This window comes from Phoca vitulina, unplaced genomic scaffold (assembly GCF_004348235.1).
Source record: "Phoca vitulina isolate PV1807 unplaced genomic scaffold, GSC_HSeal_1.0 scaffold4, whole genome shotgun sequence".
Taxonomy (NCBI): Eukaryota; Metazoa; Chordata; class Mammalia; order Carnivora; family Phocidae; genus Phoca; species Phoca vitulina.
Window position 1 is genome coordinate 8736873 of NW_022589707.1, and position 6000 is coordinate 8742872.

The following is a 6000-nucleotide window of genomic DNA, read 5'->3' on the forward strand; positions in this document are numbered from 1 at the left end:
GTAAACTATGGACTTTGGGTGATAATGCCGTATCATTGTAGGTTCACCACTTGTAAAAAATGTATCACTCTGCTAGGGAATGTTGATAGCGGGGGAAGCTATACACGTGTGAAAGTAGGGAGTATATGGGGTATCTCTGTACCTTCCACTCAATTTTGCTGTGACCCTAAGACTGCTCTAAAAATGAAAGTTTATTAAAATAAGTATAAATAAATAAATAGGAAATAAAAGGGGAGGAAGTCAAAGCATTTGGACTGCTGTTGGGTAAAGTAGTAGCTTCAGTAACTAATCAGTAACTAACTGATTTTGTTAATCACCTCTATCCTGCTTGTCGCTTCTTACTCTCTAAATTACATCTTCTTTAAAACAATGGAACCATGCATAATTATAAGTTTATATTTTATATACCTCTCTAAGTAGTTTATGAAACATTTTACTATTTAAGAGAAATAAAGATGTCTCAAATTTGAGAAAAAGTGATTTAGAGTAGACCTTTGTTGTGATGTAATAATTAAACCACCTTCTGGGAAGTATCTAGCATTTCTAAGAAAATGTTTTAAGCAATTTTCTGATAGACTTTGATCAAGCTCTTTAATCCAGGACTCCTTGGAAAAATGACTGATCTCAGATTTGGAGCAGGAAATGTATAAAATGATCCTAGAACATCTTGTCCTAAAGAGAAAGCAAAGAAACTATGAAAGCCTACTGTGGTCACATCAAAAGGATACAGGAACCAACTTGAAGAGGCTCCCATTGACCAAAGTGATAATCTGAACATTAAAATGAAGAATGATAACCATAATGAATTAAACGTATCATCAGGTGTGAAAGTTTAAGCATTCATATATGTTAACATTAAATCACACTGAACATCTTTAGAGGATGCCAGAGAACCAACTCATTTGCCCACTAACAAAAGTTATCCCACCTCTCCATAAGAACTGTACCTCGGGGAAATCATGTAGGAAAATTCTTTCTTATAGAAGAATTCTAGATTGGAAATATAGAAGAAGTAATACAATTACAACATCACCATACATCCCTTAACAAAATAATAGATCTAGGAAATGATCATCAATGGCTGTGAAAATCATTAGGTGAAAAGTTGGTGGGAAACTTTATAATGAAAGGATTAGGCCAATGGCACCAGAAACCAAAGATCAATCCTAACATCACAAAAAGAGAGAACATTAAGTACATTACATGCCTCCTGATGTAATAGAAAGTGTATTACCACCAATAAACTATTTTTGGAAAAAAAATTCAGACTTGAGTATGATCAAGGCCCTATATCTAACTACCAGTTTACAGGAAATTCAGAGAATTGAAGAACGTTGTGGGATGGGGGTAAGGGGGTGGGAAGGACATGCAACTGGCAAAATTCAGAAAATGGGAAATTTTATATAAATACAGATAACCTAGGTTCTTCAACATCAACAACAAAGTGACAGAGAGAGAGAGAGAAAGGGAGACTATAGGTTAAAAGAGACCTAAGAAATATATCAACCATGTGCAATGGGAAGAAGACATTGTTTGTATCCTGTAGAACAAAACAATTGTAAAAAACAAACATATATGAGATGATAGAGGAAGTTGGAACACTGGCTGGATATTATATTATTTAATGATATTAAGGAAGTATTGTAAATGTTTCTTAGTGATGTTAAAGGGGAGAGAGAGAGAGAGAAGAGATCTTAAAAATACAAACTCAAATTCTGTAGGAGTGGACAATTTCCCTCTATCCTCTTAGATTCTCCAGCTGGATCTGCAAAAGACACTGACAACAGACAGAGTAACAGAACAAAAGGCAGACACATTTATCTGATGTTAAAAGTTTTGCAGAGCATGAGGGGACTTCATAGAGTGAAGAGAAAAGCCCCCGAAGAAATGGGTATGCTTGGAGGCATTTATACCAATCTGCCAAAAGAGGATAAATTAGAAGAGAAGTGACAAGATGAAGGAAAGAGGCTTTGAGCTTCAAGAGGTGGCAAGCTGTAGGAAGGCAAGTATATGGGGGAAACTAGTGGTAAATAAAGGCTAGTTAGCAAAGTTTGTGTGTGTAAACTCTTTCTTGGTGCCCTTTCCTCTCAGGTCATAAGGTTGTTATTCTCTCCCTTGTATGGGAAAGGGGCACACATCTTTGAAAGGAGGATTTCTGGTGGTTTCGGGAAGACAGAGGGATGGCAGAAATCTCATCCTGTGTCTTTTTCTCCATTGCCTCCAGCTCAAAATAATCCTTATGCCATGAGTGGCTTATTTTGGGAGGCATATTCTGATCTCCTACATATCCATAGATGAAGTCTGGAATTTACTTTAAAATGATCCAGTTTGGGACGCCTGGGTGGCTCAGTCGGTTAAGCGTCTGCCTTCGGCTCAGGTCATGATCCCAGAGTCCTGGGATCGAGCCCTGCATCCGGCTCGCTGCTCCGCGGGAAGCCTGCTTCTCCCTCTGCCTCTGTCTCTCTCTCTCTCTGTCTCTCATGAATAAATAAATAAAATCTTTAAAAAAAAAAAATAAATAAAATGATCCAGTTTGAAAAAATAATAATAAATTAAATAAATAAATAAACCAGTTTGGGAGGGGGAGTACACAGGAGTATATATAAATGAGATTGGTTATATGTTGATACCTTTTGAATTAAGGTTATAGGTACCAGGTCATTATACTCCTCTCTCTTATTTTGTATATATTTAAACCACAATAAAATGTTTTAAAATAAAGAGTTCTTATGAATATTAGACACTGTTGTGAAGAGTAACTTGCACACGGGAAGTGTAATAACTTGATATGTGGGTTGTGAGTAGGTTTTCACAGTGAGTTCAATTCTAACTTGGTAAGACTAAAATGTATCATTATAGTAAAAACAATAATAAAAGAGCCTTCAGTCCATCAACAAATATTTATTTTTTTATTGAAGGATAATTGACACACAATATCTTATTAGTTTCAGGTGTACATCATAGTGATTCGAAATTTTTATACATTTTTTTTTTTTTTTAAAGATTTTATTTATTTATCTGAGAGAGAGAATGGGAGACAGACAGCATGAGAGGGGGAGGATCAGAGGGAGAAGCAGACTCCCCACTGAGCAGGGAGCCCGATGTGGGACTCGATCCCGGGACTCCAGGATCATGACCTGAGCCGAAGGCAGTTGCTTAACCAACTGAGCCACCCAGGCGCCCCGAAATTTTTATACATTTTGACACGATCCCCACAATAAGCCTAGGTACCACACAGGGATGTGTATGGTGATACACAAAGTTATTACAGTATTACTGACTACCTTCCCTGTGTAACAAATACGTATTATTGACAGTATCATTTAGGTCGGTACTCTGAAACTAGATCTCTAGAAGCTGAGGGAAAACAGAATAGAAGCACAGTACTAGTCTAGTTCAATTTACAAAAGGAAAGGCCAAGAAAGAGAGGGATTCAGCAAGAAATTAAAAACCACTTCTCCACAATCAAGGCAACCAGATTCTCTTCCAAATTTTGGGGCAGTAATTCTGACAAGAGCCTGTTAGATACTGGTGAGTTTGAAGCTGAAGCAATGGGAAAATTAGAACAACTTGGAAGAACTTCAAACTGAGTTAATCAGTGTTTGACAAGATTAAGCAATTGAGATGATAAGAGAGGGGAGAGCCCTACATCCTCATTTATCACTGCTGAAGTCAATAAGTAATGTCTAAAATTGATAAATGACAAAACAATGGTATAATGAAAATACTAATAGCCAACCTATATTAAGTATTAATATGCCAAGCATAGTTCTAAGTTCTTGACATGTAATAATTCATTTGCTCCTCTCAATGATGCTCTGAGGTAGAAATTATCTTCTTAAGCATGTTATTTAAATCATCAAAGGTAAGTAGTAAGAAAAAGAGCTAACAATTAAAAAGTGGTTCCCTCTGGAAATGGAACTAAGAGGTAGAAATATTTATTTTTTTATCAAAGTATGACTGGTGTCCTTATGAAGAGGGAAATTTGGACATGGAGACAGACACATACAGAGGGAAGACCCTGTGAAGACACAGGGAGAATGCCATGTGAAGATGGAGGACAGGAATTATGCTGCCCTAGGTGAAAGAACACCTGGGGCCACCAAAAGCTAGGAAGAGTATTCCCCTAGGAGGAAGAAGGATTTCCTTATAGCTTTCAAAAGGAGCTTGGCTCTGCTGACACCTTGCTTTTGAACTTCTAGCCCCCAGAACTATGAGACAATAAATTTCTGTTATTTTAAGCCACCCAGTTTGTTGTGAAACCAATCCATTATTCTGTGTCTTTAGGTTTCCTGCTTTCTTCCCCCACCCAAAAATAGGTTGGAGATCTATCCAATGGGGCACTTTAGAGTGTGAATTGGAGATCCAGTATAAATTGGGGCTATCCTGGGTAAACTGAGATGAATGTCACCTAGTATATGTAAATCCTTTTTCTATATTTTTATTTTTTATTTTATTTTATTTTATTTTAAAGATTTTATTTATTTATTTTAGAGAGCGAGAGCATGAGTGAGGGTGGGGGGTGGGGAGGAAGAGCAAAGGGAGAGGGATGAGCAGACTCTGTGCTGAGCATGGAGCCTGATGTGGGACTGATCCCACGACCCCGAGATCATGACCTGAGCCAAAAATCAAGAGTCCGATGCCCAACCGACTGAGCCACCCAGGTGCTCCAAAACTACCTCCTTTTAAAATGCTGCGTAACATTGCATAATATAGCTACAGTTTATTTAGTCATTCCTCTTCCAAAGGACATGTTACTTGCTTCTCATGTTTCATTGTAAAAATGATACAATGATTGCTTCTTTTTTAAGAGGAGGTATATAGGGGGGAGGGGCAGAAGGAGAGAGAGAATCTTAAGCAGGCTCCATACCTAGTGCAGAGCCCACTGTGGAGCTCAATCTCACAACCCTGAGATCATGACCTGAGCAGAAATCAAGAGCTGGATGCCAAACAGAATGAGCCACCCAGCCACCAGCCACCAGCCACCAGCCACAATGATTGCCTTTTTATGAGTTTTCCTGCATATGTGTGTTAGTGCTTCTCTAGCATAGATGCATAGAGGTGGAACTGCTGGGTCATATGGTATATGAATTTTCAAATTACCCTCAAAGTTGACTGACCAATTTCACCTTCACCATCAATGTAGGAGAACACCTATTTTCCTATAACCTCACCAAACCTGATATGGTCAACTTTGTAATGTTTACCAATATGCTGGTTGAAGAGTAACATTTCATTCTTGTTTCCAGAATAAATTTCACTTATTTCCCGGATTACCAGTGAGGTTTAACATCTTCTCATATGTTTATTGACTGTTTGTATTTTGTCTCCTATGAATTGTTTGTTCATATCATTTGCTTACTTTCTATTAAGTTGTTTGTCTTTTTCTTATTGATGTAAAGGAATATATATATATATATTCATACATACACACATATATGAATATATATATATTCTGGCTTATAAACCTTAGCTGCAAATATTTTCTGTCTATCCATTTCTTTAACTCTGTGGTATTTTTTTTATCAGACAGAAATTTAAAATTTTTAGTGTAGTCAAATTCATCAATATATCACCTTTTTATTGTCCTTTGCTTTTTATCTTATTTAAGAGGAGCATCTTTCTTACTTTAAGGCTATCAACAAATTATTCTGTATATCTCCTCCATTACTTTTTTTTTTTTTTTAAAGATTTTATTTATTTGACAGACAGGGAGATAGTGAGAGCAGGAACACAAGCAGCGGGAGTGGGAGAGGGAGAAGCAGGCTTCCCGCCAAGCAGGGAGCCCGATGCGGGGCTCGATCCCAACCTGAGCCGAAGGCAGAGCTTAAAGACTGAGCCACCCAGGTGCCCCTCCTCCATTACTTTTATCGTTTTGTTTTTTATTTGATTTTTCAACTGTGTGCCTGCATTACATTAATACAAATTTTATTTATTTATTCATTTATTTATTGGTTTTACTTAAATTCAAATTAGTTAACATACAGTGTATTATTAATT